The sequence below is a fragment of the Triticum dicoccoides genome, chromosome 7B (assembly GCF_002162155.2).
Source record: "Triticum dicoccoides isolate Atlit2015 ecotype Zavitan chromosome 7B, WEW_v2.0, whole genome shotgun sequence".
NCBI lineage: Eukaryota > Viridiplantae > Streptophyta > Magnoliopsida > Poales > Poaceae > Triticum > Triticum dicoccoides.
Genome location: NC_041393.1, coordinates 57,974,056 through 57,987,063, shown reverse-complemented (window position 1 = coordinate 57,987,063; position 13,008 = coordinate 57,974,056).

Genomic DNA, 13,008 nt, shown 5'->3' with positions numbered 1-13,008 from the left:
CTCTCGAAAGAATTGAGTGGGAGGATGATAGAACTTGATGAGGTTGTTGAACCTTTACTTCAACCAGAGAGTAACACAGCAAAGAAAGATGTTTCTATTGCACCTACGCCAATTGAAGAGGAAGCTAATGATGATGATCATGAAGCTTCAGATCAAGTTACTACCAAGCTTCTTAGGTCGAGAAGGACTCGTACCGCCCTTGAGTGGTACATAAAATCTTGTCTTGGATGTCATGTTGTTAGACAACAGTTAACCTACGAACTATGAAGAAGCGATGGTGGGCCCAGATTCCAACAAATGGCTAGGAGCCATGAAATCCGAGATAGGATCCATGTATGAGAACAAAGTATGGACTTTCGTGGTCTTGCTCGATGATCGGCAAGCTATTGAGAATAAATGGATCTTCAAGTAGAAGGCGAATGCTAATGGTAATGTCACCATTTATGAAGCTTGACTTGTCGCAAAGAAGTTTCTGACAAGTTCTAGGAGTTGACTATGATGAGACTTTCTCACTCATATCGATGCTTAAGTCTGTTGGAATTATGTTAGCAGTTGCTGCATTTTCAATTACGAATCTGGCAGATGGATGTCAAAACAAAGTTTCCTTGATAGTTTCCGTGAGGAAAGGTTGTATGTGATACAACCAGAAGGATTTGTTGATCCTAAGGATGATAAAAGGTATGCAAGCTCCAGCGATCCTCCTATGGACAGGAGCAAGCATCTCGGAGTTGGAACATACATGTTGATGAGGTGATCAAAGTTTTTGGGTTTATACAGAGTTTGTAAGAAACTTGTATTTACAAGAAAGTGAGTGGGAGCACTACAACATTTCTTATAAGTATATGTGGATGATATATCGTCGATCGGAAATGATGTAGAATTTCTAGAAAGCATAAAGGGTTGTTTTGAAAGGAGATTTTCAAAGGAAGACCTGGGGAAAGCTGGTTACATATTGGGCAACAAGATCTATAGAGAGATCAAGACGCCTGATAAGACTTTCACAGAGCACATACCTTGACATGATTTTGAAGGAGTTCAAAATGGATCATTCAAAGAAGGAGTTCTTGCCTGAGTTATAAGGTGTGAAGTTGAGTAAGACTCAAAGCTCGACCACGGCAAAAGAAAGAAAAAGGACGACGGTCGTCCCATATGCCTTAGCCACAGGATCTATACAATATGCCATGTTGTGTACCGCACCTGATGTGTGCGTTGCCATGTGTCTGGCAAGGGGGTACAAGAGTGATCCAGGAGTGGATCACTGGACAGCGGTCAAAATTATCCTTAGAGGAATAAGGAAATGTTTCTCAGTTATGGAGGTGATAAAGAGTTCGGCGTATAAGTATAGTGGAGCAGCCATTTGGAATAGCTCCAAGTGGAACATGGTAGTAGAATCTACAATATGACATAGAGATTTGTGAAGTACACGCGGATCTGAATGTTGTAGACCCGCTGACTAAAACCTCTCTCACAAGCATAACATGATCTAACCCGAGAACTCACTGGGTGTTAGTCACATGTTGATGTGAACTAGATTATTGACTCTAGTGCAAGTGGGAGACTGTTGGAAATATGCCCTAGAGGCAATAATAAATTGGTTATTATCAAATTTCCCTATTCATCATAATTGTTTATTATCCATGCTATAACTGTATTGACCGGAAAATCAAATGCATGTGTGGATACATAGACAACAACATGTCCCTAGTAAGCCTCTACCGGACTAGCTCGTTGATCAAAGATGGCCATGGTCTCCTAGTCATAGATATGTGACATATCAAATTTATTGCTATCATTTTTTGCATGTCAAGTATATGTTCCTATGACCATGAGATCATGTAACTCACTGACACTGTAGGAATACCTTGTGTGTACCAAATGTCGCAACGTAACTAGGTGACTATAAAGGTGCTCTATAGTTATCTCCGAGGGTGTTTGTTGAGTTGGCATGGATCAAGATTGGGATTTGTCACACCGTGTGAGGGAGAGGTATCTCAGGGCCCACTCGGTAATACATCATCACAATATTGAACTAGGTATGGAGATAACGAGTAAAGAGACTTGCCGGTAATGAGATTGAACTAGGTATGGAGATACCGACGATCGAATCTCGGGCAAGTAACAAATCGATGGACAAAGAGAACTACATACGGGATTAGCTGAATCCTTGACATCGAGGTTCTACCGATAAGATCTTCGTAGAATATGTGGGAACCAATATGGGCATCCAGGTCCCGCTATTGGTTATTGACCGTAGAGGTGTCTCGGTCATGTCTGCATAGTTCTCGAACTCGCAGGGTCTACACACTTAACGTTTGGTGACGATATAAGTATAGTTGAGTCATTATGGTGGTTACCGAAGGTTATTCGGATTCCTGGATGAGATCCCAGACGTAATGAGGAACTCCGGAATGGTCCGGAGGTGAAAATTGATATATTGGACGAAGGGTATTGGAGTCCGAAATTGTTCCGGGGGTACCTGGTGATGACCAGCATGATCGAAAGGGGTTTCGGTGGAGCCCGACAAGTGTTGGGTGGCCTCATGGGCCAAGGAGAGGGGTCACACCAGCCCACTAAGGGTATGTGTGCCCCCCTCAGCCCATCCCATGTTGCCATAAGAGGTGGGGGCCCCTCCCTAGGGTTTGCCTCCACCTGGCTTGGGGGCCAAGTCTCCTATGGGGGAGAACCCATCTAGGGTTTCCCTCTTGTAGCCGCCGGCCCTAGATGGGATCCCCTGGGGGCGCCCCCTCTCCCCCTTGCACCTATATGTAGAGAGGTAGAGAGAGGGCAGCCGCACCATTGAGCACAACTCCACGCCACGGCGCTGCCCTTCCTCTCCCTCGTAGTCCATCTTCGGCATAGCTTGGCGAAGCCCTGCTGAGATTCCACTAGCACCACCGCCACCATGTTGTCGTGCTGCTAGAGGACTCGAGCTACTACTTCACCATCGCTCTCTAGATCGAGGAGGTGACGGCGTCATCAAGCTGTACGTGTGTTGAACGCGGAGGTGCCGTCCATTCGACACTTGGATCGGGAGTTCGCGGGACGGATCGTGATTGCATCACGAAGCAATTCGACTACATCAACGTCGTTTCGTAACACTTCCGCTTAGAGATCTACAAGGGTATGTAGGTCCAATCGCTCCTCTCGTAGATGGTCATCTGCTAGATTGATCTTGGTGAGTGTAGGAATTTTTTTGTTTCCCATGCAATGTTCCCCAACAATACTTGTGGGTCATCGGCCCACCATCCCTGGGCCTTGCTTATGGCCCACTGATATCAGAAGGAAGGACTCTAGAAGCCTCGAACCCCGCCGTGATCCCGATGGACTTTACTAAAGACTTGGCGTGTACTTCAAGGATTACTTCGGCTGTTGGTGTGTATGTTGCTAAGTTGGTAACCGACCATGTGTAACCCTAGATCCCCCTGGCAACTATATAAGCCAGAGGATTTAGTCCATAGGGACAAAATCATGAATACTAGCCTTGGGTTTAGAACACAACATACGATCTCGAGGTAGATCATCCTGTACTCAATACTCCATCATCAATACAATCAGAGCAGGACGTAGAGTTTTACCTCTTCGAGAGGGCCCTAACCTGGGTAACATCATCACCTTTATCTCCTGTTCGCCAGCGTTCCTAGATCCACAGCTCAGGACCCCATACCCAAGATCTGCCACTATTACTACTGGCAGTCTGCATTTCAGTGAACAAGCGCATCGGCCAAGAAAGAAGCGGCGGCGTATCCAAACCGGTGGATCGGTGGGGGCTCTAGTGGAACGGCTTTTGTACGGGCATGGGCGGCAGGGTCGGGGTGGATAGATGACCAACGGCGGCAACATTTCTGGGGTTAAATCACCGGCTGCGGGAAGCAGGGTGTTTCATATTTGCAGTTAGGCGTTCGCGCTGCTGCTGGGCATTTACATCACTGAACGGCTAGTGATGTATATTTGCATCACTTGGTGATGCATTTTACGTTATATGTAAATTTACAGTAGAATTGCAAGCATCTATATCATCTATCGGAGATGCTCTAAGCGCTAGATCCATCCGGGTCCACGCCACCACACAGCTATAGGAGGCCCACGTGATCGGGACCCTCGCACCTAGCCACCACCCCATCGCATGTTCACACTGTCGATCCACTCTCACACACTGATGTAATCCACCACCGACGAACACAACCCCTTTCCAATCGCCTCCACGAGCATCCCTGCTCGCGAGAGATGTCGCCCACTGCAGCAGGAACAGTCCCCGTCGTCACCAGGTCCATGCCGCCTTTGCCCAGTGGAGGCGACAGCGAGTGAGAGAGAGATGTAAGTGGGTAGGAGGTCACCAGGGTTGGTGTCGGTGTCAAAACCAGCGGATGTCGGGTAGGGGGTCCCAAACTGTGTGTCTAAGGCTAATGGAAACAAGAGGCGGGGGACACGATGTTTACCCAGGTTCGGGCCCTCTCTATGGAGGTAATACCCTACTTCCTGCTTGATTGATCTAGATGATATGAGTATTACAAGAGTTGATCTACCACGAGATCGTAGAGGCTAACCCTAGATGCTAGACTATGATTATGATTGTTGTTGTTGTCCTACGGACTAAACCCTCCGGTTTATATAGACACCGGAGGGGGCTAGGGTTACATCAGGTCGGTTACAAAGAAGGGAATCTACATATCCGAATCGCCAAGCTTGCCTTCCATGCAAAGGAGAGTCCCACCTGGACACGGGACGAAGTCTTCTATCTTGTATCTTCATAGTCCAACAGTCCGGACAATGTATATAGTCCGGCTGTCCAAGGACCCCTTAAGCCAGGACTCCCTCAGTAGCCCCCGAACCAGGCTTCAATGACGATGAGTCCGGCACGCAGATTGTCTTCGGCATTGCAAGGCGGGTTCCTTCTCCGAACTCTTCAAAGTACCTATAGTAAAGCACAATGTCCGACTTCCCTTTTAATGCCATGCTCCTCGGCTTATGTACTCCAGTAATTCCAGCTTCCACGTGTCGATGAATGTGAGAAGTCGGGGAATTTTTACACTTGCCACCCTAACCATGTAAGTAAATCGTTTATTTAAAGAGACGGGGATCTTCAGATCCAATCCACACCATCTTCCCCAAGCAAGGAATCATCATAGCGCACTCGCAAAAACCATTCCAACATGGCCAGCGCTCGCAGCTCCTCCTCCTGCCCTCACAGCCTCAAGCCGAGCAATTGGGAGAAGTGTACCGTCAACTGGTGAAGTTGCAAACCCAGTGGTTTCTCTCTCCTGCATATCTAGTCCCTGTTCGAGCCGGATTGGCCTCTTATGACGGTGGGGAGCAAGCATCGAATTTTCCCAATCCATCCAGGGGGGAGCGGGTGTGCCTTGTCCCTTACTTGCTGAGGGGTGTCGGATTTCCAATCCATCCATTCATCTGCGAGCTCCTGGAGCACTATGGCCTCCAGCTACACAATTTCATCCCAGCCTCCATCCTGCATGTCGCAGGTTACGTTGCTCTTTGCGGGCTATTTCTGTGCTGTGAAGCCCATTTTGAGCTATGGAAGAAGCTTTCCTGCCTCTTCCCTCGTAATCAAGAGGGATCGATATTCCAAGTGGGCAGAGCCGAGATATGGCACATCGCCGGGACTGGATACCTATCCGGCACACCGAAGAAGGCACCCGAAGAATGGCCTTCCGAGTGGTTTTATATAGAGGACGTCTCCCTTCCTGACCCAATCCGAATGGGTCTTCCTGAGTGTACAAACACTCCATTGGAGAAGCGCCGCAACTGGCATCCCCGGAACCCCAAGGAGGAATATAGCAGAGAGGTCCTTCAATTGATGAGCAAGATACAAACGCTTGCTCAATCTGGATTAACAATAATCGAGGTTATGGCAATATGCATAATGCGGGGGATACAGCCACTCCAGTACCGAGGGCGTCCCATGTGGCACTTCAACGGAGAAGACGACACCACCCGCTGCGGTCGCAAAGGTCCAGACTCCACCACCCCTCTGGTGAAAATATTGTCCAATTTATACAAAGGAGAAGAAGAGGAGTTCATCCGCATTAAGCCACGGGACGGATTCTCCATGTACAACCCTCCCAGCTGGGTAAGTTGCTATGCATTACTCAACTCTATTCATTCCCCCAGTCCTTTTGAAAGTGAAACTATCCCTAGGTGGTTTTGGCAATTCATAACAACATATAGCCCATTGAGTAATGCTATTCCAAGAATATTGTTTCAGGAAAGCTCAATGAATGGCATGGCATGGATGATGAAAGTGGATCCCTCAAAATACTAAGGACAAAGGATTGGCTCAAGCTCAAAAGCTCAAGACTCTTCATTTTACATTTTAGTGATACAAGATCACATTGAGTCTATTGGAAAAGCCAATACTATTAAGAAGGGATGAGGTGTTGCTTAATGAGCCTCTTGCTTCATGTGCTTAGTGATATGCTCCAAAACCCTCAACTACTTTCCCACATCCACAAATGACCTAAACCTAAAGCCAAAATCAGTCACACCGATTCTTTCTATCCGGCACCACCAATTCCAAAAGTCATAGCCACTTCCACAAACCCTAAGCAAATAGGTCTTACCGATAGGGATCTCGGTCTCATCGAGATGGGGTTGTAATCTCTCTGTTTCCCTTCGTAACGTTTCGGTCTAACCGAAGTGAGCGATCGGTCCCACAGAGATTGCAATGTAAACTCTATGTTTCCTTTTCGTAACATTTCGGTCTCACCGAAAAGAGCGAATCGATCCCACCGAGTTTACCTGACCAACTCTCTGGTTAGCTAATTACCAAAATCGGTCTCACCGAGTTTGTGTAATCGGTCTCACCGAGATTACGTTATGCCCTAACCCTAACCGAATCGGTCTCACCGAGATGCATGTCAGTCCCACCGAAAATCACTAACGGTCACTAGGTTTACTAAATCGGTCTGACCGAGTTTAACTATTCGGTCCCACCGAGTTTGGTAAATTGTGTGTAACGGTTAGATTTTGTGTGGAGGCTATATATACCCCTCCACCTCCTATTCATTCGTGGAGAGAGCCATCAGACTAAACCTACACTTCCAACTTACCATTTCTGAGACAGAACCACCTACTCATGTGTTGAGGCCAAGATATTCCATTCCTACCATATGAATCTTGATCTCTAGCATTCCCCAAGTTGCTTTCCACTCAAACCCTCTTTCCACCAGATCCAAATCCTATGAGAGAGAGTTGAGTGTTGGGGAGACTATCATTTGAAGCACAAGAGCAAGGAGTTCATCATCAATGCACCGTTTGTTACTTCTTGGAGAGTGGTGTCTCCTAGATTGGCTAGATGTCACTTGGGAGCCTTCGACCAAGATTGTGGAGTTGAACCAAGGAGTTTGTAAGGTCAAGGAGATCGCCTACTTCATGAAGATCTACCGCTAGTGAGGCAAGTCCTTTGTGGGCGACGGCCATGGTGGGATAGACAAGGTTGCTTCTTCGTGGACCCTTCGTGGGTGGAGCCCTCCGTGGACTCGCGCAGCCGTTACCCTTCGTGGGTTGAAGTCTCCATCAACGTGGATGTACGATAGCACCACCTATCGGAACCATGCCAAAAACATCCGTGTCTCCAATTGCGTTTGAATCCTCCAAACCCCTCCCTTTTCTTTCTTGGAAGTTGCATGCTTTAATTTCCGCTGCCTATACACTCTTTGCATGCTTGCTTGAATTGTGTGATGATTGCTTGACTTGTCCTAAAATAGCTAAAATCTGCCAAACTCTAAAATTGGGAAAAGGTTAAGTTTTTAATTGGTCAAGTAGTCTAATCACCCCCCTCTAGACATACTTCAAGGTCCTACAAGTGGTATCAGAGCTTTGATCTCCATTTGCTTTGATTTCCATAGCTTTTGGTGGTCATAGCCTTGGTTTCACAACCTAGGAGAGTATGGCGTCTAGCAAGGGATCACCGTAGAGGTCCTTACTTTGATGGTACTAATTTTGCTAGTTGGAAGTAAGATGAAAAGGCATATTCTTGGACATAACCCCGCCGTTTGGGCAATTATTTGTATTGGCTTGCAAGGTGAATTCTTCAATGGGAGAGAACCAAACCGCGAAGCAAATGCGGAAGAATTGAAGATGTTGCAATACAGTGCTCAAGCTTGTGATATCATCTTCAATGGGTTGTGCCCCAAAGAGTACAACAAAATCAGCCGTCTTGAGAATGCAAAGGAAATTTGGGATACTTCGATTGATATGCACGAAGGTACCGAGTCCGTCAAGGAATCCAATTTCGATGTGCTCCAAAGTCAGCTTGACAAGTTCAAAATGAAGGATGGTGAAGGTGTCGCTGAAATGTACTCTAGGCTTGCACTTATCACAAATGAGATTGCCAGCTTAGGGAGTGAAGAGATGACCGACAGATTCATCATCAAGAAGATCCTAAGAGCATTGGATGGAAAGTATGATACCATGTGCACGTTGATCCAAATGATGCCAAACTACAAAAATCTCAAGCCAACGGAAGTCATTGGAAGAATTGTTGCTCATGAGATGTCACTCAAGGACAAGGAGGAACTTCACAACAAGTCAAGTGGTGCTTACAAAGCGCCAAGTGAAGCCCCCACATCATCAAGTGAGAAACAAACCTTCAATGATGAATTGAGCTTAATGGTGAAGAACTTCAACAAATTCTACAAGAATAGAAGCAAAGAAAGAAGCTCCAAGTCAAGGTCTTATCATGACAAGAGATCTTCTGGTCGAGAGCGCAATTGCTACAATTGTGGGAGGCCTGGACACTATTCCAATGAGTGTACGGCACCCTACAAAAGAAGAGAAGATTCTCCAAAAAGAAGAAGCAAAAGAGAAGAATCACCACCAAGAGAGAGGAGGAGTAGAGATGATCGTTATGAACGAAGACCCTCACAGAGAAGCAAGGATTCGGAAAGGAAGGACAAGTCATCAAGGAGCTACACAAAACGAAGACATCAAGCTCATGTTGGTGAATGGGTTTCCGGCTCCGACTCCGACAATCACTCCGAGAGAAGCTATCACTCCGACTTCGAACATACTCAAGATGAAGGTGTTGCCGGTCTAGCACTTGTGTCAACCAACTCCTACGACATATTTGATTCACCAAATGAAGGAATTGGAAGATGCTTCATGGCCAAATGTCTAAAGGTAACACATCCCTAGTATGTTGATTTCAATAGTGATGAAGATGACTTGCTTGTGGATGATGATTTACTCGTTGACAACTCTAGTGATGAATACTATGATGAAACGTCAATTAATCATGCTAATCAAATGAATGACAATGATAAGGAGAAAATTGAGCTTCTAACTAAAGAACTAAACACTCTTAAGTTAGCTCATGAAACTATCTTCGAACATCATCGAGAACTTTTAAGGGCTCATGAGAAGTTACGCTTTGAAAAGCTCAATCTTGAGCAAGAGCATGAGTTCTTAAAGGCAATCAATGATGATCTCCGCAAGAAAAGTTCTTCTTACATTGCCAAGCGTTTACTCTTATCTACTTACATGCCTCAAGTCAAGTCTAGTAACAAGTACAAGAATGATACTTCTTCTAGTAGTAACAATAATAATGTTAAATGCAATGTTGTTGCTTCTAGTAGTTCTTTGGATTCCACTAATGATTCTCTTAGCCAAGTTACACTTGAGCAAGAAAATAGTTTATTGAAGGGAATTATAGAGAAAGGTGTTTACAAGAGCCTTGCCGAAAGTAAGCAATTCGAGGAAATTGTACGCAAGCAAGGAAGACACCGGAATAATCAAGGTGTTGGTTTTGAACGAAAGTTCAATGCCAATGGAGTTGAGTGGGAAGAAGATCAATACCCCAAGACAAAGTTTGTTCCTCAACAAGAGAAGTATGATCCTACTTCTTTCAAGGGGACACAAGCTCAAGATGATCTTCCACCACAAGACCACAAGAACAAAGGCAAGGACAAGCTTCAAGAAGAGATTGATGCATTTGAAGAAGCACCCAAGGCCTTGGTCAAGTGGATTCCCAAGACTATGTCAAGTTCTACTTCATCAAGTACAACTACAACTCCAAGGATTCCCATCAATATGATGTGGATCCCGAAGAAGAAGAACTAGAGAGTTCCTGAGGGTGACTCCGCCAACATTATTCACTCATATCATTTTGGCAAGAACAAGTGCAATCAACTTCCACATCTTGCACTAGTTCAAGGAGTCACAAACCCTCATGTTGGTAAGGCAAGGGACAAGGTAACCTAATGTTTTCATGGAAATCATCTTGTGTATGCATCACTCTATGTCTATGGATATTCTTGTTTGTTCCTTGTGGGACTAACCCATGTAGGCAAGTTGAAAGTGCAACTCACTCCAAAGGATTGCTCCAAATGATCTACATCAACATTGAGCATCTACATCTTCAACAACTACATGAAGTCATCATCGACAAAACCCAAGGTTAGTTCATCCCTCTAAGGGGGGATCTCACATCTAGGGGGAGCTTAACTCTAAGAATTGAGTCAAAGCAACTCTAATGGTGTGAACACATTAATGCATTATGTAAAAGTGGTAACCCCACTTGAGCTTAAACGATGAGTATGACCTATGATCAAATGTTCTCATTTGACTCCTAAGTCAATATACTCATATATAGATGACCTAGTCATCACCAATTGTTTGATAGATGCTAGAATTGGTTGTGCATGCTTTGCCACATATTTCATTTGCCATCTTATTGTGTGAGCATGTTGGTGCATATTTTACTCATTCAAGGACATCCACTTGTAGTTTTGATTGTTTGGTTCTATCTTCTTTGTGCCAAGTGGATGGACAAGAATGCCTAAGAACCTTCTTTAGCTATCTATGCTTTTCTCGTCTCAAACTCTATTCATGCTACATCACAAAATTTGATCAAGTCAGATTCGAACCACTCTGTGTGAGGAGCACTCGGAGTCCCCGATTCGTCATAGACTTAAACTTCCAAAACCTCTTTGAGATTCTCGGTCTGACCGATTCCACCATTTCGGTCCTACCGAGATCAACAAGTTGATCTGAGTTTTCAATCTCGGTGCAACCGATTTGAACTTTTCGGTCTCACCAATTTGCTGTAACTGAACACAGTTATGCATCTCGGTGCCACCGAGTTGTTCCACTCGGTCACACCGACAGGGTCAGGCTATATATAGACACATGCAAAATTTTGGAAATTTCTCCGAAACCCTTCACCCGCGCAACAGCTCACTCTGCCATCGTGGTCTCTGGATCGTCTCCTCGCTGCCAGCAGCCTCCTGTCGCTGGTCTTTGCCGCCGTCAATGGATTTCGTCCCCGCCGTTGCCGCCGTAGCAAGTCCACCGCCAAGTTAGGGTATGGACTTGATCTTTGTGCTATCCATGTCTGATTCCTAGCACATTGTACTCTTATTGATTCTTGCCACGATTGAAACAATCCTATCCAGCCAAAGTAGTTCGTAGAATAGATTAGATTCAAATTTTTAGGGTTAGGTTTCCGTCGAAACCATCTCGAACCCACCAAGTTGAAAAACTCGGTCTCACCGATTTGGCATATGCCATTGCACTAGTGACTCTCGGTCTGACCGAGAATTACTAATCGGTGCCACCGATTTTAGGATTCAGTGAAACCCTAGCAGTCTCGGTGCCACCGAACTGTGACTCGGTCCAACCGAGTTCATCAGTTTAGGTTCCAAAAACTGCTTCGGTATCACCGAGTTTGAAAATCGGTTGATCCGAAATGCTTTCTGTGGAAAACTAAAACTGAACTTTTGAGTCATTCTTTTGCAAAAACCTCTGCATTTGGTGATGCTCATCTTTTCTATCTCATCTATAACTCTTCACAGGGTCAGCAGTCAGTATGTCTGATCAAAGTGACAGCCAGAACAGGCCAAAAGAGCAGATTCACTTGAGTGAGGGCACTAGTCCCTCTAGTACTTCAGATGAAGGGAGCAGAAGTACTCCTAGCAATTTGCCTAAGGATGCAACTAGGCAAAGGAGGAAAAGAACTTCAGATTCAGAGGATGAAGACTACAAAGCTAAGGAAGATGAGGCTACTTCCAAGAAAGTGGTGCTCAAGAAGGAATATGGCTCAGCAAAGGATATAAATCCATGCATGAAGATTAAGAGGCCTGCAAGAAGGCAACCTATGCCCAAGGCCAGAGCATCAACTCAACTGCCTGAAAATCCTGATCCCAAAGAGCCAGCTGATGAAAGGAAGAAGAGGAAGGAAAGGGTCAAGAAGACCATGGCCAGAGTTGTAGGGCAACCTTCCATGATGGAAGAGGAAGAGCTTTCTGCACCAGCACCAAAGGCACCAAAGCTTATGGGTGATGCAATCAGGTCTGGGGCTGCAACATCTAAGCCCAAGGAAGCACCCAAAGCTGCCCCCAAGGCCAAGTCTGCACCAAAGAAGAATACCAGGAGTATTCCAGCTGCTGAGAAGAACAAGGCCCCAGTGCCAAATGTTGCTGAGGAGGAAGATGAAGAGGGACAGGTCCTAAGGAAGCTCAAGCCAAAGATACCAGACCACAATGATGCCCATCCTGTGGCTGAGGACATGAGAATCAGAAAAGACTCAGGATTGAGACTGTGGAGGATGGCAGATCCATATGCCACAAGGAGAAGAACTGCTCTTGATTACAGGTTCCACACAAAGGAACAACAGGACTTCTATGAGACAATTCTACTGGACAAGAAGCCGATAGTTTGTGACATGAGATGGGTTGACTGGAAATTCATCAAGGAGAATGAACAGCACTATCCTGGAGTGCAAGACAGCTTTGTTGCTTGTGGAGTTGCAGATCTTGTTGGGCAAAAGTTCACCAACTGGAATGATGAGCTTATCATGCAATTCTACTCCACAACACACTTTTATCCAGATGGGAGAATTGTTTGGATGTCTGAAGGTACAAGGTACCAATCCACTGTAGAAGAATGGGAAAGTCTGATAAATGCCCCAAAGGAAAATGATGATGATGTGGACATTTATGCAAGGAAGAAGATGGGACACAATTCAATGTCACACATGTACAAGGAGATCCCAGA